This window comes from Pinus tabuliformis, chromosome 7, assembly GCF_031772625.1.
Source record: "Pinus tabuliformis cultivar Carrire ecotype Pingquan chromosome 7, CPIR1, whole genome shotgun sequence".
NCBI lineage: Eukaryota > Viridiplantae > Streptophyta > Pinopsida > Pinales > Pinaceae > Pinus > Pinus tabuliformis.
Genome location: NC_142293.1, coordinates 1,869,103,342 through 1,869,130,343, shown reverse-complemented (window position 1 = coordinate 1,869,130,343; position 27,002 = coordinate 1,869,103,342).

Genomic DNA, 27,002 nt, shown 5'->3' with positions numbered 1-27,002 from the left:
TAGGGTCTTTAAAGGATAATATCCAACATGATGTTCGCCTTTGGGAACCTGATTCATTAGAGAAGGCATTCAGGTTAGCAAGAAAAATGGAAAGCAAAATTATGGCAACCAGGAAGCATACCACTCACAACTATAAAGATGGAAGTGTTGTTGCCCCTAGTCTTCCACAACCTATAAGGTTGACACCACAACAATTGGAAGAAAAAAGAGCAAAAGGGCTTTGTTACAGTTGTGATAGCAAATACACTAAAGGTCATAAGTGTGCTGAGAAGAAATTATTCTACATAGATTGTGAAGAGGAAGAAGAAAAGGAGCAAGAAAGGTCAAAAGAAGAGGATATACTCCAGGAACAAAGCCTAGATGAAGAACAAATAAATCCGACCATATCTTGTAATGCATTGGCGGGAATTACCACTCCTCAAACCATCAAGATAGAAGGACAAATCAAGAAGAAAAAGTAATAGTGTTGATTGATTCAGGAAGCACCCACAATTTTATTCATTGTAGGGTAGCAAAAGAATTGAATTGCTTCCTATATCCAGCACCAGAGTGTCAAGTGATGATTGCAAATGGAGGAAACAATAAATTGCTCTGGAAAGTGCCATAATATCAAGCTATCCATGGGAGAATATGTATTGACTAGCCCAATGCTTTCCATTCCAATGGGAGGTGCTGATGTTGTACTAGGAGTCCAATGGCTACAATCCTTGGGTACAATAGCTTTTAATTTTCAAGAACTTTTCATCAAATTTTCTACGGAAGGAAAGGAAGTTGAATTAAGGGGTATTGCAGGGAAACCAGGAAAGATAATCAGCTCTAATGGTATGACAAAGCTTCTAAAAAAGGAGCAAAGAGGTGTAATTGCACAATTATGTTCGCTAGATGTTTCCACATCGGAATCATCTATTTCTCCAGATCTCCAAAAAGTCCTGGACAATCATTCCAAGGTATTTGAGACTCCCAAAGGTCTCCCACCTATGCGTGATCATGATCATGCTATTCATCTGATTCCAGGAAGTGTTCCTCCAAACATCAGGCCGTACAGATATCCCTATGTCCAAAAAGGTGAAATTGAACGTATGGTTGCAGAAATGCTAGAGGCTGGTATAATTCAACCGAGTCAAAGTTCTTTCTCTGCTCCAGTAGTATTGGTGCACAAGAAGGATGGATCATGGCGCATGTGTCTGAATTATAGGGAGCTCAACAAGCTCACTATTAAAGATAAGTTCCCCATTCCTGTCATTGATGAATTACTGGATGAATTGCATGGATCAATTTACTTCACCAAGTTGGATCTTCGTTCGGGATATCATCAAATCAGAATGAAGATTGAAGACATTCCGAAAACAGCATTTAGAACTCATGAGGGTCATTATGAATTTTTGGTCATGCCTTTTGGCCTTACCAATGCACCTTCAACATTTCAAGGTTTGATGAATTCAATTTTCAAACCATTCCTTAGAAAATTTGTGTTAGTATTTTTTGATGATATACTAATCTACAACAAGTCTTGGAAGGATCATGTTGAACATGTTGACAGGGTGCTACAACTATTGGAGGAGAAACAATTATATGCAAAAAGATCCAAATGTTTCTTTGGAGTCCAAGAGGTGGAATATTTGGGTCATATTGTATCTCATGAAGGAGTTAAGGTAGACCCTAGCAAAATTAAAGCCATTAAGGAATGGAAAATCCCCACATCCATAAAGCATCTGCGAGGATTTCTTGGGTTGACAGGGTATTATCGCAAGTTTGTTAAGAATTATGGGAGAATAGCAGCACCTCTAACAACATTATTGAAGAAAGATGCATTTTCATGGACTCCGGAAGCAACAAAGGCCTTTGAACATCTTAAAGAGGCAATGTGCCAAGCACCGGTCTTAGCTACACCGGACTTCACAAAAACCTTTATTGTGGAATGTGATGCTTCAGGAAATGGAATTGGTGCTGTTCTAATGCAAGATGAAAGACCCATTGCTTTTGAAAGTCGTCCAATCAAGGGAAAGTTTTTAAGAAAAGCTATTTATGAGAAGGAAATGTTGGCAATACTCCATGCACTTAAGAAATGGCGACCCTACCTAATGGGAAGACACTTCAAGGTAAAAACGGATCATGATAGCCTTAAATACTTTTTAGAACAAAGATTATCCTCTGAAGAGCAACAAAAGTGGGTCACAAAGATGTTGGGTTATGACTTTGAAATCATCTACAAAAAAGGGAAGCAAAATGTGGTGGCAGATGCACTCTCAAGAAAGGATGAGGATGTGGAAGCATTGTTGTGCGCCATTTCTATTATCCAACCAGATTGGATAAATGAAGCAAGGGAGGAATGGAAGAATGACGAAGAAGTGTGGGCACTTATTCGAAAGCTACAACAAGATTCCAGTACGTCTGATACATTTAGCTGGCAAAATGATTCGTTATGGTACAAAGATCGCTTATACCTCTGTAAGAATTCCCAGCTAAAACAAAAGATTCTTATGGAATTGCACACTTCTCCCTTAGGAGGGCACTCAGGATTTTTAAAAACTTACCACAGGGTTAAGAAGGAATTTTTTTGGGATGGCCTTAAATCAGATATTCAAAAGTTTGTGGTGGAATGTTTGGTTTGCCAACAAAATAAAGTTGAAACAATTAAGACACCGGGTCTATTACAACCTTTATCCATTCCAAGCCAACGTTGGGAGGAGGTTTCAATGGATTTTATCACAGGTTTACCCAAGTCTGAGGGAAAGAGTGTCATCATGGTGGTAGTTGACAGACTTACCAAGTATGCACACTTTTGTGCATTATCACATCCATTTAAAGCCAGTACAGTTTCTACTGCATTTATGGAAACAATTCAAAAGCTACATGGAAACCCAAAGATTATTGTAAGTGACAGAGATCCCATTTTCACTGGAAATTTTTGGACAGAATTATTTTCTTGTCTTGGTACTCAGTTAGCTCATAGCTCATCTTATCATCCTCAATCTGATGGGAAAGAGATAGTAAACAAATGTTTGGAAGGATATCTTCGTTGCTTTGTATCTGATAAACAGACACAATGGGTCAAATGGTTGCCTCTGGCTGAATGGTGGTATAACACTTCCTTCCATACAACAACAAAAATGACCCCATTTATGGCACTTTATGGGTATCAACCACCATCCATCACATCATATTTAAGAGAAAATTCTAAGGTTCAGGCAGTGGAACATCACATCGAACATCAACAACAAGTCCTCCAACTCTTAAAGGATAACCTCGTGTTGGCACAAAATAGAATGAAACAACAGGCAGATCAACATCGCAGTGAAAGAAGTTTTGATGTAGGTGATTGGGTATTCCTACGGCTACAACCATATAAGCAAATGTCCCTAAAGCAAGCTAAGAAGGATAATAAATTATCACCAAAGTATTATGGTCCATACAAGGTGTTGCAAAAGATTGGTACTATGGCATACAAATTGGAGCTTCCTGCAGCTTCTCGATTGCACCCAGTTTTCCATGTTTCATGTTTAAAGAAGGTTATAGGCGACAAGCTCCCAATTCAAACAATATTGCCAGAACTTGATGAGGAAGGAAAAATTATATTGGAACCGGAAGCAGTCACAGAAACAAGAACTCGACAGCTACGAAATCGATCAATTTCAGAGTATCTTATCAAGTGGAAGAACTTATCCGCTGAAGATTCCACATGGGAGGATGAGAATTTTATGCAGAAGTATCCAGAACTACTCAAGCGTTGAGGACAACACTTTTTTGAAGGAGAGGGGCATGTTGGGTCCCTATAATACTAGTGATTACCCCATTACTATTGTAGTTATACCCCTTATTTATATTGTTGTGTCCCTATTACCCCCATATTGTTATTTATGTGCCCCATAGAATCCCTCTATTGTTATTTTTGTGGCTTTATATTATTATTGTTAGGTCGGCTGGATTATATTGTGACTCCTTAGACTCCTATATATAGAAAGGAGGTTTTGTCATTTGAATCATCAAAGAATTGTTCATTTATGTAATGTAAAGGAGGTTGCCCCCTCGAAGAGGCTGAATTCTAAGGCGTTGATCTATCTTTTCTATCTTTTCTTGAGTTGGTTTCATAACAGTGGTGCTCTGCTTTGGCTTCATGAGTTGCGCGGTCTCTAGGTGAGGGAACTTCTCATGGTTAGTGAGATCCCAGTCTCCAAATTTCAAGCTAGGCACCATCCTAGGTGCGTGCCTTAAAAAATGATGTCATCTGAGAGGAGCGAGGTCTTGAGAGAGCTCTTGTTCTCATCAAGATCCTTGGGTACTTTAGCCTTCCCCTTTCGTGGGGGGATATAGGCGGGTAGCTTTGTTGGAGGGTGCGTAGACTCAGTTTATTCATCCATGCCTTCATCCTCGTCTTCTTCGATGATAAGGTCCTCCAATTCTTCCTCCTCCTCGTCGGTTTCTACATTAATGACTTTCCCCTTTTCCTCCATCGTCAACCTGGTGCGCAATGGTTTTCACGGGGACATACGTACGGGAACCATCGACTATTTATCTTTCTTTGGCCTTGGTGTGCGCGGTGATTTAGGGATTTCCGCCACAATCCTGGTGCTTTCAGGGGCATCCCCCACAGTTAAGGCCTGCGCGGCCTCTGCGATGGTCATTTTTGCAATTTCCATAACTTCCTCATATGCTGCCATCGTGTCCGACTAGAAATCTATCACTCGCGTACTCAGGGGCTCAATCAACGTTCTGCATAGGTCAAACAGGGCTCTGCTCAGGCTACGCGGGGTATACAACAACTCAATTCATAAATGACCAAGTGTTGTTTGCTTGGTAGCTCTACGTAATTTATAGCGCCTTTTGAATTTGAATTCGATCGTTCCCCCCAAATCTAGTTCATTAATACTCCCTTGGCAGCAGGTTTTCCCAAATCTTGCCCATAAATCGCATCTTAAATGCCTTCCGCCCGCTCCATTTGGTCTCAAGTCGAGGATCACATAGTGAATAGTGAATCTAATGGTCACTTTTCGGCCAACCTGCGTGGCAACGCAGCCCCCCTTGTGCAGTCGCGGACCTTGTGACACTTTACTCCTGGGCGCAGCTCCAACATCGTGTAGCTCCCGGGCATAATAGTTTATAGTCCCGCGCCTCCTTTCAACTGCCTGGAGCACTAAGATTGTACTTCCCTCGGCTAGTCAGGTCGCTGCACCACTTGTATATGATTTCCCCCGGTCACCCACACTTTCCTAGAAAATAACGACCTTTTATAATTACTGGCGGCGTCGCACACTTTATCATCTACATCACGCCACCCTGGTTGATCCGCTTAGTAATATGTGGTCCAAACGAGGGCATCAGACTAATCAATTCGTGACGATAGTCCTCAAACTTGTCAGCGTGATCATGCGCACCTTGTTTTATCACCCTGGTCTTCCTATCGAGAAAATCTTCCTTTATCTCGTCTTCCAGCTTCTTGACTTCCGCTTCTAATAGAGCGCTTTTCTACCTTAATCGAACCCTTTCTTTCCCAATTTATTGGAGCCGAAAATTGCCCTATTGGATTTCTTCATTAGGTCCCAAGCGTTCTACTTCATGCAGTTGTGCGATCCCTTCTTCCAAGGTTCTGCGAACCATCGTATCTACCGGTGCTGCCATGCGCGGACTAGGCATTTTATGCTCTATAGGGATTACAGTGTTCGCACCATACTCTAGCCTTGGAGGTGCCTGCGCCGTTAGTTTCTTGCACGTGGTCCTATAAGCCCATAGAATTGCTGGTACGTGCAGGTCCCAGTCAGTCCGTTGCGCATTGTGGACCTTGTTCAGTGCTTCACATACTTCGTTAAAGGCTTCTGCGTGGATAACCTTCTGCGCACTTGGTCTTTCCATACTCCATGGTTCCAACTAGAGGGGTCGTTCGCGCCATTGCCTCGCTCGCACCTGCTTACTGACTGTGTCTCCTAACGCGAAGACTGAGTGCATCCACGTAGGTTTTGTACCATATGCCTGCATCCATCTGGACAAGTGGGTGCGCGGACTGTCTCGTTCAGCAATCTTGTCTGTTAATTGCATCTGAGGCTTCCCAAACCGTATGCACATCATCCTCCTACATTCGTGCCAATCCTCAAAGCCTCTTTGGTGCGTACCCCACCACCTTGTAGGTGTAGTGCGCAGTACCCATTTCAAAGCTTCGAAATGTTGTTGTTCTAGCACCTCACTTTCAAATCTGTTCAGGAAGTCATCTACCTCACTTAACCCATCATAGGTAGGCAGATCCCTTACTTTCGTCGAGACGCAGCACAACAATCTCCTCATCATGTTATAGTTCAGCGTGGTTACCTCGTGTAACCGGTTCTGCCATCGTTCTATTTCCTCATACGAATCCAAGGCGCAGGAGCTTTCGCGCTCCCATGAGATTCGTCCATCTGCGGTTGGATTCACCCAGTCTCGCTCTCACATGGTTATCTTGTAGATGTAGTCCAAGTCGTCGTCAATGTCGTAGTCGCGCACCAGCTCCATGTAGCGCAGAGACAAATCATCTTGCGCTTCTTCAGATTTATCACCCCATTCATGTTAGTGGACCAATCTATTCCTAATAGTGCGGGGTAGGGATTATTGTCATCAACAATCTCTATCACTTCGAAATATGCTAGCACGCTTGCTCTTTCAATATCTACTGTGATTCCCAGCAATCTCCCCATAGGTAGGATCTTTTGTTGGTTCGCCATTCACAGTTGGATAGGAGACCATTGCAGCATAGGCCTTCCCATGCGCTCCCAAGTCTGTTTCAGCAGGACGTTCACGTCCGACCCTAAAACCAAAATAACTTGGTCCATCTCATATTCTCCAATCTGTGCGGTCAATCTTATCTCCCTTCATGTTCGCGTCGTGTGCTTTCCGAGCTTCAGGACTACGTGCGGTTCTCCTAACGCGGTCCTAGCACATCTATTTATGAGTTCTTGCAACCCCTTTACAACCTTGTTGTCATGCAACAACTTCATGCATGCTTCCAAGAACGTTGTGAGCATCGATGGGTCCATTTCCGGCTCCGGTATGTCTTTACTTCCTGAAGTGGAGGCATCATTGAAGCTCTTCTTGGCTTCCATGAAGGTTTACTTAGCGCGGTCCAAATCAAACTATGGTTCCTTCGTTGGAGCCTTGCGAACCCAAGTACTCTCTTCAGGTTGCTTTCCTTTGTCATCCCCTATCGTAATTCCACTTCAGAGCAAAATATTTACATTAGGGTCTTCCTTGTGACCTCATCATTTGCATGTTCTGAGTCGAGGGAGGTTGGAGTGCTCCTTTATCACACAACCTCGCTATCAGTGTGGGACAATCCTCCGTCTCATGATCAAATAATGTACAATACAAGCATGATGGTCACGTTGGATTCGTACAATCGTGGGCATAATGTCCTGGCCCTCCACAATTGTAACATATCAGCTGTCCGTGACCTCTTCCTGGTCCTCCTCCACCTCGGCCTCGTCCGCGCCCGTGAAATCCGATTCGCGCCATCCCTGCATTCTGGTTAAGGGCCCGTGTTTCAGCTTTAACTCTGTAGGTAGGAGTACGATCCATCATCAGCTCATAACTTATATAGGTGCGCTCATCATGTCCCACTGATCTACAGAAATTACAGAACAATTGTTGTGAATTCTGCCGTGTACTTCTGCAATAAATGGTAATATATCTGTAGCATGCTTTCCCCCTGTCTCACAAATCATGCACCATAATGCAGGTGCCGCATTTGATCCTGCTTGGGCCTCCGGTCTCAATGGCATTGGTCCTCCTCCCACGAGGTAATTCGCGAACACCGGGCAGTAGTCCTTGTCATGTCCCTGACCCTTTCACTTTACGCATCATACCTCATCGTGCACTTCTAGGCGAGTTGTGTTGTCTTGTTTCAAACTCTGCATCTCAAGGCACAAGTTTTTCAACTGCGTGTGAATTTTCTGAACTCCCAGGTTGGGATCCTATATTGGGGTCTCGTGCAGTCTCATTGCGACCTCTAAGGCCTCAGCTTGAGTTGTTAGCCTTTGTTGTGACAACGCGTTCCTTAGATGCGGTGTTAATGATGCTACAAACCATTCGCGGTGTTGTCCATCTGTCAACGTCATGTTAGCTTCGCGAATTGTGCACTTCAATCTCTGATCCAACTCCCAAGGGGTCTCGCCTGGTAGCATTGTGATTTCCTTGAACCCAATGATCGACTGCGCCTCTGACTTTGGCCTGCTAAATTCTTTGTTTAGCGCAGTTTGAATATCTACGATCCCTGCATTCGGATTGTCATTGGAATGCTTAATGTACCAGGTTAGTGCGCGATCCTGCAGAGCACTGACCAATGTCGCTTTCTTTATATTATCATCCGTGACTCCCTGCGCTTCCCATACAGCTTTTATCACAAACCAAAACTGGTCCGGATCTTCATTTCCCTACTCCCTTGAACACTAGCAACTTTATCGCACTTGCCATATTGATTCGCGGTGGTGGCGGAGGTGGTATGGGCGAAGATGGGGGTGAAGACGGTGAAACTGGTGGTGGTGTGGGTGGGGGTGGTATGCGCAGAATCCTCTGCCTTATCAAATTGATCGCACTTCTTGGTGAGACCTTCGCGAGCTCTTCCTCACCCCCTCATGGAGGTGAAATCAAGGGGCTAGTTTCTAGTTCTGTACTACCTTCATTTCTGTAGATTCTCCCACTTCGTGTAGCCCCAAACATCAATTTATTTGCATAACCCATTTTTCACATAGTATCATTTTAATCCAAGTGTTCAAAGATTTAACGTACTTACCTTGCGGCCCTTTGAGGAAGCGTTGTTCTACCTCACTATAGCTAACTGAAGTATCTACCGCGAACTCGATGATGAATCCTCCTATAATTCGATCGAGCCAGTGATCAACAACACACACGATCTTATCCTCTGATGCTTCCAATCTACGCACCAATTCTGGAGTCCACACAATAGGTCTGTCGAGCTTACACCTTCCTTGGCTATCTGCTAGCTTCGTGATCCACTCGTATAGCTCAGTAGGGAAAGATGCGAAGAAAATTTCGTGGATCTCTGTGTATAAGTAGCAGTCTAACCACTCTTCTTTTGATAGTCGCAGGTTCCTATTCTCCTGCGCCGCGAACTCATGAATCTTCCTATCCAACCAATATTCAATTCCTTTCTTTGTCGAATTCCAGTGATACGACATCAGACATCTCTATGCAGATCCCGGTCCCGACAATGGAACCATTTGTTGGCTTGTTGGGGCCTGACCCAGGTTCAGAGTTAATTAGCCAAACAAATCCCTATACTACTGGCCCTTTCGGCAACAACCCGTAGAGCGCAGACTAAGGTCTCACCCGAAGTAGTATGGGGGGGTGTTGGAACCAGGGTTTCGCACCCTTGAGATGTTTGAGGGTTTGATTCGGTCCAACTGTTAGTCCCTTTGCGCATGTTACTTCGTGCCCTTCGCTGGCCTTCGCGCCCTTCCCTGGCCCTCACGCCTTGATATGATTGCCTTTGCGCAACCCTAAACAGGGGTTGTGGGGCTTCCGCCCTGCTGGAGCAACGCTCTGCACTATTTCACTAAGTTTCACCTGAGATCTTATCTATCTTCCTTCACTAGTTAGTTATCTTCACGTAAATAAAAGCCTTGTGTTATATTTATTTATACATCACACACATATAAGTTCGTGCAGCAATTAAATAGTACACTTGCAATTTATACCCAATAATACATTAAACAGGAAAAGATACACAGAAATATGGTAAACTTCTCTTTATTAATTCTTTCAACGGTTACTGACGCAACTTGCCCTGCGCACTCAGTTGCAGGGGTTCGCACACTCAGCTGCAGACTACTAGGCCTCTACGCACTCAGCTGTAGAGCCTTCTCCTACTCTACGACCCACAAACACACTTTACACTTCGACTCAATCTCTTAGACTCATCATGCTTCTATTCTTCCACTTCGCTATATGCTATCTTATACACTTAAAGCCTCGCTCTATTTATACCATCCCATGGTCCGCGGACCATGGGTGGATCTTTCAAGCCAACATTACATTACAAAACCAAGGGCGGACAACCCTGTGACTCTATTATGACTTCACGCTCTGCGCCCACAAATCGCGGAGTCTTTACAATGGACTTGGTCAAAACTTGGGCTTTAAGCCCCAAAACATGCCTTGGGGGGATTCCATGCCCAACAGACGCAACCTGCAAAAATACTTTTGACAAGTATGGCTTCTATCAGGGTGTTTAACGCGGTGGTTGGGATTAATATTTCCAACAATTTTGTGAAAAAGGTAAATGACGACAGGTATGCTGCATCCACAACCAAGTTCAGGGGTTGAGATCAATTGAAGGAAGATTCAGCCTGTCGAAGGCCAAAGAGTCCATGTGAAATTCTATGTCGGCGGCCATCACATTAGTGATCATTAGCATATTTGATATTGATTTAGAATTTGGGGCACCATACAGTCAATGCATAGGGCGGAAGGGTCAAACAACCAAGTGCACAGAGATTGGACAAGACCATTTGCGTAGGAGTAGTAAAGACCATGTGCCATTCGATCAATGCACCAGTATCAAAGGGCGCATAACATTGCGGAGGGCACATTGTTTCATTTATGAGGGAAAGCCATGATTAGCGAGACTTGTAAGCTCGACTATTTTGTTGTTTGATTAATATGTCCAAAAGACCCGCATCTCTTACCCAGTAGCCGCATAACGAGAATGAGAAATTATTGTAACAGATCATTCCTTCATTTTATAATTTATATGAGCCATCCAATTGGGATGATTAGCATGTGCTCTGAATTATCATGTTTCTTCTAATTAAATGCAATAGCACAACTGCATAATCAAAAGGATGTCAAAATCTCAATTCAACGTCAAAGGTTATGGTGGGGTGATTTAAATCAATGATAGGAACGGGTGGTCAACAGGAAGTATGAAAATCCGACAGTGTAAGATGTCATAAGTCATTGTGGTCATGGTTGTAGGGGTCAAAGGATGACATGCCACGTAGGAGGTCCGAGTGAATGTCGATATCTCTGTTAAGGTTGCACGTTATACTGTTAAAATTAGCAACTGGGGCCAAACTCCACATGGATTATCGCTGATATTTCTTTTGGATTTCTCTCTCTTAGAGGTAGGATTGATCTAAAGATATCTCATTCTTTCCTTTTTTCCTCCCCTGAACAACAATGGTTTGTTGAGCCATCTCTAAGTAAACCTTTGAAAGTAACCACTATGGACTTGTCAAGGTGCCTGCTCTCACATGTTGCCCATGTGAGTGATATCGCTACTAATAAAAAAGGTACAACAGACAAAGCATGTAGGCATGACAACCAGTCAAGCTTATTTTGAACAAAAGAATATGACGCTTCGACGAATTTGATGAGTTCAACATCTGTGCTTGGTTGGTTGTGGAGTCATACTCATTATCCTATGTTTTGTTTCTAACTGTGATATTTGATGGAAGTGTGTCCACTGCATCCAAGGGATTGCGACATTCTGAATTTGTCAAATATTATAATTTTGTAGTTAATTTAGATGATTTATTATTGTGTTATAGATTAGATAGTACAAGTTATATGTTGGGTTTTTTAAGAAAGAAATTATTATTTTTATGATAGTATTGTATTGGGATTGTGTATTATTGAGAGAGCATTGTAACTGATAGAGAAAAATGTGAGAGAGTAAAGAGGCAGTTGTATTAGATGTGTTACAAGTTGTATCACTTTATCTTGTTGGAAGAAATAAAAGCAAGTATTAGTTGTTTCTCCGAGGATGTAGCCCAAATTTATAAAACCACATATCATGGGGATTCACTAAGAGAGAAATACTATACCACGTGCATTCATATGGGGGGATATATATTGAGGAAAAAATGGGAGAGCATTACTATACCACGTGGATTCATATTGGGGTGTGCATTCATATGGGGGGATATATATTGAGGAAAAAATGGGGGGATATATATTGAGGAAAAAATGGGAAAGCATTACTACACCACGCGGATTCATATTGGGGTGTGCATTCATATAGGGGGATATATATTAAGGAAAAAATGGGATATATATTGAGCACGTTTTGGTTTGTTTTAAACCAGATATGTTTAATAATTTTATAAGAAATTAAATGAAAAATTGAATAGTAATTTTGAATAGTGAAGTCTATACAACATAAATGACCATTTTGCATACAGCTAAATTCATTTCTATATATAAAAATATGACAAAACATTACCATCAATTGTGAATCACCATATTAGAGCTTTAAAAAACAAACAGTAACCTCATTAACCTACGCGCCTTTCCCAACATTTGGATCCATATATGCTCATTCTGAATTTATATGCTCCATATAACAACGAAAAATAATTTTAGGGAATACTAGATGCCTATGGACTATTAGATATTAGGTCTCTCATAATCGCTAGAGATCTAAATCTCATAATGAACACAGGGGAGATATGGGAAGAGAAATGTAAATCAGCGCCATTAGCAGGATTTTTCAATGAGCTATTTGACCGCCTAATGCTTAAGGACATTACCCCTCGTCCCATGTGCCCTACCTGGAGGAATGGGAATTCTGTTGCAGAGGGCATTGCGAAAATACTTGACAGATTCCTAGTTCATGCTTTGTTGTATGCAAGATTAAAGCAACTAATCACATGGTCCTTATTTTCTGGAATCTCTGATCATGATGTTATTTTTCTGGAATAGAAGGGAGAGCATGATGTCAATGTGTTGCCATTTAAATTTAACCACTAATGACTTCAAGAAAAGGAACTAGTGAACCTGATCATACACTCTTGGCAGCGGCCATTGGAGATAAATCATACCAATAAGATGGATATCGTCTCTCATAAACTGTGCAGGTTGAAATCAGAGGTCAAATCATGGGTCTGCAAGCGGAAAAAAGGAACTCCATCAGGAGTTTTCAGTTATGGAAAATGAAATTGAGTTTCTGATGGATCCCACTCTCCCTGAATTTTTCTCTGATCATATTAAGAAGATAGTCTTGAAGCTTACTATCCGGAAGAATAATATTCTAAAATTCTAGGAAGACGAATGGAGGCTCATAAGCAGATTGGCCTAGATTCAGGGTGGCAATAAGAACACCCAATTTTTTCATAAGGCAACATCCAACAGGAAAAGCATGAATACAATTTAGTATATTCGTAATGCAGAAGATAGATTGCTCACGTCGTTGAATGACATCCAATAAGAAGTTGTCAATTTTTACAGTAAACAATTCACTGCTTCAAATGTATCTCACATTGAGGATCAATTGGAATTGGTCAACTTATTCCCCTGCACGGTAAAAGATGAAGATATTGAGCACATGGATAGACCTATCTCTTCTGATGAGCAGCATGGCGTGTTGAAATAACTTGCCAAGGATAAAATCCGAGGTCCAGACGGATGGTTGATGGAACTATTCACATTTTTCTTTGATTTGATGGGATCAGAGCTCATTGATACGGTGGAGGAGTCTCACCTTCAGGGGCACATTCCAGGTGCTATCAATTCCACCTTTCTCACTCTTATACCTAAAAAAAAGATAATTCTTCATGTTTTTTTATTGTAAACCAATCTCTCTCTGTAATGTTATATAAGATGAGCTCTAAATTAATTACTAACATAATTAAGCAGGTATTGTCAGAACACATTACTCTGGAGAAGTTTGCAATATTACTCTAGAGAAGTTTGGTTTTCTTGCAGAAAGAAGAATACAGGGCGTTGTTAGAATCACACAAGAATGTATTCACTCTATTAAATCCTGTAAACTGAAAGCCTGCCTCATAAAGATTGACCTTATAAAATCCTATGACAGGGTATCCTACATAGAATCGGCTTCCCTTGTAGACATATTAACTGGATCATGGCCTGTGTCTCGACAACAAATTTAGCAGTGTTGATCAATGGACAGCCAAAAGAATTTTTCCACATTTCCAGAGGACTAAGGACTAAGGCAAGGTTATGCACTCTCTCCACTATTATTCATTTTGGTTATGGATGGGCTTAGCAGAGGACTGAGAGAAGCTAAGGAGGCAAGAAGGATTTCTGGGTGCAGGGTCACTAACAACATTCATCTATCCCATTTAATGTTCGTAGATGATTTTCTTGGACTTGGTGAGGCGAAGCTCTCGGAATGGAAGAATTTTCATCAAATTATAACTAAATTTGGGAATTCTTATGGAAGAATTGTCATCAAATTATAACTAAATTTGGGAATTCTTCTGGCCTCATCCTAAAGAAGTATAAATCAGAACATATCTCTGATAGTATTGAGGAAGAAGGATAAATCAGAAAATATCTCTGATAATATTGAGGAGGAGGTTACTAAACAATTATTGATATCTATGGGATCGAGGGAAGAAATCTATCTGGAGGATTCAAGTACTCAGCATTTCATTTGAAGCCTAATAATTACGAGAAACAGGATTGGAGATAGCTAATCCAAAAATTTGAAAAGAAATTGTCCTTATGGGAAAACAAATGGATTTCTTTGGGTGGCAGAATGATTATGATTAAGGCAATCCTACAAGGCATCTCGGTCTATTGGATGCACTTGTTCCATTTAGTGATGTCAATCATCCAAATAGTTGACTCTCTCATTGTTGATGTACTTTGGGTCAGCAGCAGAAACAAAAGGAAGTTTCATCTATCTAAAGTAGACTATTTGCAGGCCCATTGTAGATGGGGGTTGGGGAATTAAAGGCACCAAGCACTTCAATCTTCCTCTACTTTCCAAGAATCTATGGAGGACTTTTAAGGTTTCTGGTATCTGGCAGGATATTATTAGTGAGAAGTACCTTAATCACTCTCATTTGGAAGAATGGGTCTTAGCTAAGGCTCTGGAAAAGAACAAGGCATCTTTTATGTGGCGCAACTTGATGAAATCAAAGCAATGGTTGTGTGGCAATCTCAAAGGGGAAGTAGGTTGTGTAAATAAAATTCATATAGGTTTAGATGCCATTATTGGATTAGTTGGGGAACATATTCTCTCCCCTCCTATTATTCATTATCTGCATAGGCGTGGGCACATTACTTTAGCACATATTCGCAAGATGCGGAAATCCAATTTATGCGATTTGGGGATAGTTTTGTCTGAGAAGGTAAACAGGCTCACATGGGATGGACGTGCTTACGAAGACAATATCTCTACCAAAGAGATTTATTCATGCGTTACCATGAAGAATCGGTAGGACCACGCCACAGATTCGTTAGCCAGTATGTGGAGGTGGGAGGTTGCAACAAAGTTAAAAATGTTCACCTCGTTAGATTTTCATTATAAGATTTTCATTATAAGATTTTCATTATAAGATTCTTACCTAGGATAATCTGGTCAAGGGGGATGTTGAGACTGAGTATATGTTTTTTTTTGTAGATCAACATTTGAGGATGCTCTGCACCTTCCGCCCATTCACCGTCTCCATGTGAGAGAAGGTATCTGCTTCCCTTAATATTATTCCACAAGTAGACAGAACTACTATTGTTGCATGTCTCATTAATTGAACAAAGAAGAAACTTCTTTCAAGAGTGCAAGGCTATTACATTACACAGATTCTGGGGAATCTGGTGTTCCAGAAACAGTTATATTTTTTAGAATAAATCCCTGAGTTAAGATCCACTACTTTGAACATAGTGGCTTATTCTCGATTTCTTTTTAGGGGAGTTAAGATTCATTATTTATTTTAGAGTAATTATGATTTTTTTTCCTTTTTTATTAACAAGTTTTATATGGTATGAGTTGTGTTTTTTATGGGTATCTGGTATTGACGTCATAATATTGTTTACACATTAAGAATCTTTATGGTTAGGTCAACATCAATTTCCATGATTAACATATTTTTCCATGTTTTATGTTTATATTATATATTAATTCTTTTATAATAATAATAATAATAATAATATAATTTATTTAGTTTTAATAATTTTTTTATTTATCAAAGTAAAATGTATTAGAAGTGTTTAGATGAATATTATATATATATATATATATATATATATATAGATATATATATATATAAACCCCATTTAATTTATATTGTTGCACTAGTTAATAATTAAACTAAACTTCCAACATACACACCATACAAACTCAACATCCCACTTTTAATCAACTAAGCTAATTAAAAACAAAACATAATATTTTCTTAATATTATTTAAATTTTAAAAATTAAAAGTGAATGTGTTTATTTGAGGGATGTCTTTTGTGGATTAGGGCTTCCATAACTTTAACTTAATTATCCGTACTTGCTAGGGTGTCTATTTTAGAATAGCCCTTAAAAAACTTTAACTTAATTATCAAAACTTATTAGGTGGATTATAAGGATTTATCCTCCATGAGATACTCTAAGATATTTGTATGGTATATATAAATCAATGATTGAAATCTATATCTAAATTAGTTATGTCTTTTTTGTTTTTTAACTAAATTGATTAATTAAAAAAATTCATATAAACATTCAACAACTGTCATATAAAAAGAATAATATCTTTTTGGCATTAATATTGACCGATGATATTATTTATAAATTAAAAACTTCACTAATATATGGGATGAATCTATTTAATTAAAAAATTAAATGCTTGTTTTTTTCTCTTATATATATTATACCTCTCAATTATTTAATTTAATTTATATAATTAGACTAGTTAATCTAAAATTATGTCATTAAAGAAAAAAAATCCAGAAATTCTTGATTGATATGAAACTTGACACTGAATATGGCAAATTTTGAGTTGTACAGAACCTTAAAAGTAACCATAGAAAAATACCACATGCAAATAAAAGAGGTCATATCAGCAACCTTCGTGCCGTCGTATGATATGAAAATTCTATTATATGTCACAACATGCGGAATTCCTTGCATACGAAGAGTGTGTTGTTAGAGTCGATCATCATACGTATAGTCGGAATTTGGAAAGTCATAACGAGAAGAGAGATGATGATGATGAAGGAATTAATGTTCGTTGGTTGTATTTTCGTATTTGGTGATTCTGTTTTATTTTAATTAAAATTATGGATTTTTAATGGGTAGTGGGCGTCTCTAGTATGTTTTTTAAAATTGTTTTTTGGAGTTTATTTTTTTTATAAAATAAGGAAAATGTTTTTTTAGTTTATTTTTTACGATGGAAAAAAATTAAAAATTTAAGAAAATAATTTAATAAGATTGAAAGTTTATTTGTAAACCAATAAATTTTTGACATATTTTTTCTTAAAATAAATTTCATAAATAAAAATTATTTATAACTACTCACTACTAAGTTTACAAGTGAATAATGATAAGTTAAAAATATATATAACAAAAAATATTTTTTAAAACACTATGTAATCTTGATGGAACGCCCACAATTTTTTTCTTTATCATTATAGACTATTCTTTTGCACTAGTGCAGATCCTGCACTTTTAGGGTACATTTTGGTTTGTTTTAAACCAGATATGTTCAATAATTTTATAAAATATTAAATGAGAAATTGAAAAATTGTAATTTTGAATAGTTAAGTCTATACAATATAAATGATCATTTTGTATATAGCTAAATTCATTTTATGTATAAAAATATGATAAAACATTACTATTAATTATGAATTACCATATTACAGTTTTAAAAAACAATTAGTAATCTCATTAACTTTTTTTTTCAAAAGAAAAAATAGTTATCTTTCTATTAGAAACAAAAAGAGAATACATCTTCATGAGTTGTTCTGTAAACTTCTATCAGTTCTCTTGTATATCTCATATCTAAATCCCATCTGTTACAAAATTGTCTGAGTTTTCCCTATATTTATCTATTAACTACTTAACATTGCATATTGTCCATAAAAAAAAATATTTAGCAAACAAAATTACAGTTATATTTTTCCCAAAATATCATACTTTCGCCTAAAATGTCAAATCTTTTCTTCCATCAACTCCCAAGTGTGATTGATCCATCCAACATTTGTCATTACATCCTGTTCATAAGCAACAAAATGTATCTTACATGGTTTCTTTGAGATTCCTCTTTTTGAGAGGAGGTTGGGACTCTAATTCTGCTCTCCGTATATATGACCAAATTCAATATAATGTAAAGTGCTCACTCTATGCAGGATTCTCCTCATCAAGATAGATAAGATGGGAGGATTATGTAATATTCCCCCTTTTTGTTATGGTCAAAATGGACAATATATGCCCATGGTATTTACCATGGTAATTTCCCATGGTATTTGCCTTGGTTTTTCAAGGGAAAACATTAAAATAAAGTTTCTAGAGAGTCTATCAAGCCTATAAAAGGGGATAGGAGTTAGGAATTTGGGAGATCCTCAGTGCATCTATCTAATTGTGTTTTGTTGAGAACTTTTTGGATCCACGATTGTGCTTCAAACCCTGTGGGTGTGATTTGTCTAGTGGATCCATTAAGGATCCATGATTATGCTTCAGTGTCATGACTTCTTTTTTGATGGGCAACCTTGTATGCCATTAGCCAGGGTTTCTATGTTATCAATGTGGCATGCATTATTTGTAGTAGTTAATTAAATAAGCAAGTGCATTTTATTTCTAGATCCCTTTGTGTTCAGTGTTTTGTTGGATGAATTTTTAATTAGAACACTCAAGTGTGCCACGTTTATTAAAATTTTGTTGTTAGGGATCGTACAGTGGTATCAGAGCTATCCATCCTGCTAGCCTGAGGGTGTTTTTATTGCAAATCAAAAGTGTTTTTATTGTAGATAGAGTGTCAAGAGAAACTAGTCTTTGGTGATTCTCCATAATCACCCTAGCTAGTAAAGCATCCAATTTCTGTGGTTTTCTGTAACTATCCTAATTGGCTGAATAATTTTATCTACAGGGAATTTGTTTGTTGGGATTAACCTTTCCTATGGGAGAAAACAGAGACTAATCTTCTCAAGAAGTCGAGATCTGCTACATTAATGTAGTAGAGAAAATTGATTACATTTAAATAATAATAACTATTATTATTATTATTATTATTTGCACGGACATACTTGTTAGCCACTCTAAGGGCTGAGATGTCACACAGATCGCTCAGGCTGATCCCTTGATGAATCGAGGATCATTTGAGAGATCTAGCACAGACGCCGACTTGGCCAAAGATACCACAAAATTTGTTGAAGATAATTTGCCTGGGACAAAGGGCCTCACGATTCCACAGAGGAAATTGAGGCTCTGAATGGAAGGAGTAAGGATGTAATCCTCAGAGGTTGTTTGAAGGCCTATCGTCTGGTCGCAATAGCGAAAAGTAAGGCTTTTATTTGGGGTCGCAGCACTACTATTTTCGATATCAACAAACCGTCTCTGTTACGCACCACAAGAGATCGAAGTGAAGTGTGTTTGCAGGAGCCGAGGGCTTGGTGGTCATCAAAGTCAATAGTCTAGGGTCCAAATTATTCTTATTGGTTGTCAAACTATAAAGTAGCATTCATCTATTTGTGGTTGTGTTATTCATTCTTCAAAGGACCAAATTTTTACCAATAGTCAAAGTATTCATCATATCTGAATTTTCTAGAGGCTAGGCTAATTACACTATTGCAGAATTGATTAGGTTCAAGTGTTGTGTTGTCATAGTGAATTTTGTAGGTCGAGTTATCAGAGGAAATCTATCCATTCAATCTCCAAATGGAAAAAGATGTGCCAACGCTAACATTAGATTGATCCGCAGCATTGATGGTGTGAGGGATGAACATAGTTCATGTATAAATAAAGGGTTGTTTTAGTGGGTTGATCCGCAAAGCATCGAGGGAAAGGGTCGATGGACCGTTGAAAAATTATTTACGCGAAGAGGCAGAGGGGTGTGAATTTCGCGCAGCTCTATGAATTTCGTGAATCTAATTTCCTTCAGCTCTGTGATATTCATGACGCTAATTTCGTGCAACTTGATTTCGCGTAGCTACTAGAAAGACTTAAAAAAAAAACATAGTGTTCACTCACACCAAAAGACACAGTGAAACACAGCAAGTTTGGAGCAACTATAAAACTTAGGATTAACTTCTAATTCTTGAAAAATACATTCATATGAGACTGCGGCTCATTCACCAAGTAGAAATAAGGTTTATAGATATTTTCACTTCACGCTAAATAACACAGTGAAACACAGTAACTTTTGTTTTCACGCACCCACCAAAATTTGCTCCACAATTTTATCCTCAGAGATCCTCACTCTTTTCTTTTTCTTATTCACAAAAAATGACTTTTACATGCTTCTTTATCTCAACATACAATTTTTACATTAATGCATGACAAAGAAAATAATTAATACATTGTTGTTGTTGAGTGTGATCAGAATCGCGCAGGTGTTTGTGGAGTGTGGGAAATAGTCGCAGAATGAATGCTTTCCCATATCTAATTATCAAATACATTAAATGTCTTAAATTCTTTGTTGTGTTGAGCAATGGTTCATGCGGCACTTTGTTCTGGCTTCAGTGCTTCATCTTCAAACAGAGATGCAACCTACAAAAATATTTCGCACAAGTATGGCTGCTGTCAGGGTGTTTAACATGGTGGTTGGGATTAATATTTCCAACACTCCCTCTTAATCACAATTGCTGCCATTGATAATTCTCAAACAGTTTCTGAGATAAACAAAACTTTCACGTGCCAATGACTTTGTGAAGATATCAGCAAATTGTTCTTGTGACCTGCAATGCTGCAACAAAATTTCATCATTGTTAATCAACTCTCTGATAAAATGATATTTAGCATCAATATGCTTGGTCCTCTTATGAAAGACATAATTTTTTGACAATGCAATTGCTGAGGTGTTGTCGCAGAAAATAGTTGGCATTCCCTCTTGGTCATGACGAAGATCCCTCAACATCCTTCTCATCCAAATTGCCTAACATGTTGTTGCTGGTGTTGCCACATATTCAGCTTATGCTATTGATAGTGACACTATTAATTGCTTCTTGGAGGCCCATGAAATGGCTCCAGAACCCAAATGAAAAACATATCCTGACGTGCTCTTTTTGTCATCGACACTTCCTACCAAATCACTATTAGTGTAACCAACCAGCCTGAAATCACTTGTTGCTATGTACAAAACACCATACTGTTTTGTCCCATTGACATACTTTAGAATCATTTTCGTCACTTGCCAATGTGTCTCCTCGAGTGTCTCCATAAACCTCAACACCAAACTTACTGCATACATTATATCTGGCCTAGTGGCGATCAAATACATCAAGCTGCATATCATGCTTTTGTATAATGTCGGATTGACATTGCTGCTACAATCTTCTTTGCTCAACTTCAACACCATGACACTTGGAGTTGGTGCGGGCTTGCTGTTCTGCATTTTAAACCTCTCCAAAATCCCTACCACATACTTCGCTTGAGAGATAAAAATGCCATTTTCTGTTTGCTTCACTTCTATGCCCAAACAATATCATAACAATCCCAAGTCAGTCACTTCAAATTCACTCTTTATGACTTGTTTGAAATCAGCGATGAGGAAATCATCACTGCCTATAAAAATCAAATCATCTACATATAAGATGACAATGAGAATCTTTCCTTCGCTCTCTTTGATGTAGAGAGTAGGCTCACCATCACATTTGTCGAAACCATTTTCCAACAAGTAGGCATCTATCCTGTTGTACCATGCACGCGATGCTTGCTTCAACCCATAGAGAGCTTTCCTCAACCAATACACTTTGTCTTCTTGTCCTTCTACCTCATAACCCTACGATTGCACAACATACACTTCTTCTTTTAGCACCCCATTTAAGAACGTTGATTTTATGTTCATTTGATACCCTCTCCATTTATGTTGCGCGGAAATCGCCACAACTGCGTGCACAGTCTCCATCCTCGCCACTGGCGCGAACGTCTCCGTGTAATCTCTGCCATGATGCTGCTTGTATCCTTTGATGACTAGCCTTGCTTTGTGCCTTTCAATCTTTCCCTTAATGTTGCTTTTCGTCTTATAGACCCACTTCACCCCAATGACATGTTTTCCTTTTGGAAGGCTCACTAACTCCCATGTGTCATTCCTTTCTATTGCTTCTATTTCTTCCTCCATTGTTGCAACTCATTTTTCTTCTTTGACTATATCTTCAAAATGGATTGGGTCATTTACATGACAAAATAATGCAAATAAGGAATTCAAATCAGCGCTGCTATCAACTTCTTCTTGCTCATAAATTTCATTTAAATTTTTGAATTTTGGTCTTCTTGTGCTTGCTGAAGATGGGCTTGACATGTCACTTGGTGTTGTGCTTTGTGATGTGTTTGGAGAAACACTTGCTTGGTTGCATGAAACTATCATATTATTTGTTGATGGTGTTGCTTGGTGCCTGCTTTGTTGCGCTTGAATAGGTGTAGAAGAAGTCATTGTTGAGGAATTACTTGTTGTTGTTAATTCCTCTTTGTCCTCATGTGGTATACATGATTTGACATTGACTGTCTTTTCTAAACTTCCATCCCATGCTTCCTCTTCTATAAACTACACATCTCTACTGCTTATGACCTTCTTGGTTAATGGATTGTAGAGTTTTTATGCATTGGATTCATCACTGTATCCAACAAATATACATTTCTCCCCCTTGCTCTCCAACTTCTTCCTCAACTCATCTGGGACATGTGCATACGCCACACATCCAAAAACTCTCATGTGAATGACACTATGTTTTCTTCCACTCCATGCCTCTTTAGGAACTATGTTCTGGATGCTTTTGGTTGGACATCTATTCAAGATATATGCTGCACAAGCGACAACTTCAGCCCAATAATCATTTGCCAAATGCTTTGCCTTCATCATACTCCTTTCCATATCCATAATGGTCCTATTCTTCCTTTCTACCACACCATTTTGCTGAGGTGTATACCTTGTTGTAAATTTCTTGTGAATTCCATGCTCCCTGCAAAATCGAAGGAAGACATTTGAGATGTATTATCCACCTTTGTTAGTCCTGAGGACTTTGATGTAGTGCCCACTTTGCTTTTCAACAAGAGCTTTGTATTGGTGAAAGCGCTCAAACACTTCAATTTTTTGTTTTAGGATATAGACCCATGTCTTCCTTGTGTAGTCATCTATGAAGGTCAATACATAATGGTTGCCACCAATTGATGGTGTTTGCATTAGTCCACACAAATCTGAGTGGACAATCTCCAAAGGTGCCTTTGCCCTTACTGAGTTTCCTGCTAGAAATGTCTCTCTATGTTGCTTGCCCAAGATACATCCTTCACATGGGCTTTCCATTTTTCTATGAGTGGTAGTCCATTCACCATACCTATCTTATGCAGCAAATTCAAACCTCTGAAGTTGAGATGACCAAATCTCAAATGCCATAACTAGTTTTCATCTTTTACCTCTGTTTGAAAGTTTATCTGTGTGACAGCTGCCTCTTTCCTTCAATTCTCCTATGAGTTCATTGAGAGTTGTGCTTGTGCACCTTCTTTCTGCAAATCTGATTTTAATTTTAGGGGAAACATTCTATTGTTTGTCATCTGAACCTCTGCAATCAGCTGTCTGCTTAGAAGACTATCCAAAATTATGCACACATCATTTTTGAAGAAGACATTGTAGCCCATTTGCATGAGCTGTCCAATTCTTATGAGGTTATGCTTTAGACCGGGGACAAAGTAAACATCTGAGATGTACTTCTTCTCCCCCTTCTTTGTTAGTATATTAACTCTACCTTTTCCCATGACACAGACTTTTCTATCAGTCCCTAATGTGACTTCAGATTTCACACTTTCATCAAGATTGGAAAACATTTCTATGTTTCCTCACATGTGGTTGCTACACCCTAAATCTAGATACCATATATCACTTTGTTTTTCTTGTGCTACATTACAAGCTAAAAACATGCTATCATGGTTCTAATTTTCATTTGTGAAATTTACACTTGGTTTTTTACTAATGTCATATTGCTTTTTTCTACATTCATTTTCACAATGACCCTACTTCTTACAGTAATCACATTGAACTTGAGATTTATCATACCTCTGACCTGGTACTTGATTTTGGCTTGAGCTTTGACTTGGATTTTGATTTCTACCTCTTCCACTTGAGCTTGAAGGGTTGCCTCTTCCACTTCTATGTGAGTTTCTTCCTCTTCCTCTAGCATATGATCTTCCTCTGCCTCGACCTTGACCAAATGATACTTGTGTCTTGAAGGAATGCTCCAATGAGGATCTTGTTGCTCTATTCAGTCTATGTTCATGAGAAATCAATGATGCATTAAGCTCATCCACTGAGAACTGTGAGAGATCCTTTGTCTCTTCTATGGCCACAACAATGGCATCACACCTTGTTGGAAAGCTTCTCAAAACTTTCTCAACTATTCTTCTTTCCTCAAGTGTCTCACCATGAGACCTGATTTAAGTAACCAATCCACTTACATTTGTAAAAAACGAGTCTACATTCTCAGACTCTTTCATGCAAAGTGTTTCAAAGTCTCTTATCAACATTTGCAGCTTTGCTATCTTGACCTTTTCCATGGCTTGGTAGGCTGTCTGGAGGGTGTCCCATGCTTGCTTGGACTTCGTTGCTGCTGCAACCCTTGGGAAAATAATTTCATGAACTGCTTGGAAAATATAAAACAGGGCTTTTGAATCCTTCTTCCTGTTGTCCCTTAACAAATCTCTTTCTGCTTGAGATAAGGCATTGTATGCTACTGCATCTGCTGGTTCTTGAAAACCATTCTCCACCAAATCCCAAATGTCTTGAGAAGAAAATAGGGCCTTTATTGTAATATCCCAATAGTCATAATTTTTGACATTAAACTGAGGTATTTGAGGATTAGTCAAGCTTGCGCTCGATGTTTCCATTTCTGAGCGTAAAAAAAAAAAAAAAATCTACCTGTTGATAAATATGAAAAAAGCAATCTTCCCTCAAAACAATTTTAACTGCTAGTAAAAACACTTGTTTTTACACCAACAGAGTTTAACTCACTCTGATACCATGTTGAAAAATTATTTATGCAAAGAGGCAGAGGGGTGTGACCTTCGCGAAGCTGATTTCGCACAGCTATATGACTTTCACGAATCTGATTTCGCGCAACTCTATGACATTAACTTCTGATTCATGAAAAATACATTCATATGAGACTATGTCTCATTCACCAAGTAAAAATAAGGTTTACAGAGATTTTCACTTCACGCGAAATAACACATTGAAACACAGTAACTGTTGTTTTCACGTGCCCACCAAAATTTTCTCCACACTTTTCTCCTCAGAGGCCCTCACTCCTTTTTTTCTCTTACTCACAAAAAATGACTTTTACATGCTTCTTTATCTCAACATACAATTTTTACATTAGTGCATGATAGAGAAAATAATTAATACATTGTTGTTGTTGAGTGTGATCAGCATCACACAAGTGTTTGTGGAGTGTGGGCAATAGTCGCAGAATGAATGCTTGCCCATATATAATTATCAAAATACATTAAACGCCTTAAATTATTTGCTATGTTGAGGAATGATTTGCATGGTACTTTGTTCTGGCTTCAGTTCTTCCATCTTCAAACAGAGACGATGTTGGCTTGTTGGAGCCTTACCCAGGTTTGGAGTTAATTACCCAAATAAATCCCTGTACTACTGGCCCTTTCGGCAACAACCCGCAGAGTGCGGATTGAGGTCTCACCCAAAGTAGTATGGGGGGGTGCTGGAATCAGGTTTCTACACCCTTGAGATATCTGAGGGTTTGATTTAGTCTAATAGTTAGTCCCTTCACGCAGGTTACTTCGCACCCTTCCCTGGCCTTCGAACCCTAATATGCTTGCCTTCACGCAACCCTAAACATGGGTTTTGGGGCTTCCACGCTGCTGGAGCAGTGCTCTGCACTATTTCCCTAAGTTGCACCTGAGATCTTACCTATCTTCCTTCACTAGTTAGTTATCTTCGTGTAAATAAAAGCCTTGTGTTATATTTATTTATATAGCACACAAATATAAGTTCACACAACAATTAAATAGTACACTTGCAATTTATACCCAATAATACATTAAACAGGAAAATATACACAAAAATATGGTAAACTTCTCTTTATTAATTCTTCAAATGGTTACATACTCGATTTGCCCTGCGCACTCAACTCTAGGGGTCTACACACTCAGCTGCATATTACTAGGCCTCTGCGCACTCAGCTGCAGAACCTTCTCCTACTCTACAATCCACAGACACACTTTACACTTCGACTCAATCTCTTAGACTCATCATGCTTCTATTCTTCCACATCACTATATGATATCTTCTACACTTAGATCCTTGCTCTATTTATACCATCCCATGGTCCGTGGACCATGGGTGGATCTTTCAAGCCAAAATTGCATTACAAAACCAAGGGCGTATAACCCTGTGACTCTATTATGACTTCGCGCTCCGTGCCCAAAAATCAAGGAGTCTTTACAATGGACTTGGTCAAAACTTGGGCTTTAAGCCCCAAAACATGCCTTGGGGGGATTCCATGCCCAACGGGCCCTCAACACAAACATCATGACTCTCCCTCGAGTCACTCTGTCAGCGCGGAGATCTTCGTTGGAGTCCCTCCAACTCTGCTCGAACCATTGTAAGGTTGGCAACGCACTGAGCAACTACCTACTAGATCTCCTGTACACGTTGTTATGAGACTGCAGTGTCAGAACTGCTTCCCTGGACTGTTCTTGCGTCCCCTACATTTGTGCGAGCTTGCCTTCAATTACTGCAGTGATGGTGAAGGCCTTGTCGATCCAAGGCTGAACCCGCGCTTTCAGCACTGCTTCTTTGTGCCATGCCACGTCCACCTATTCTTTCAGTGCTTTGGCTTGTTGCATCCGTGTGAGCCTCTGGGTGAGGGCCGCCATCTGCGAAGTTCCTTTGACGCTGTCATACTGTTGCTAGAGCTTACACGCCTCTGTCTCTAAGTCCTGGATGTTGGGGTCCTCCTATAGATTTGTGAGGACCTCAAATGAATCCTCCAACATTCTGGTGTAGTCCCTTACTGCACTGCCGATCTCGTCCAGTCCTATTGTAATAGCGTTAGTACGTTGTTCTCTTACTTCCAAAGGGGTGGATGGCTACGCCTTCAACTGCAGCTTTGCGATTTGCAAGT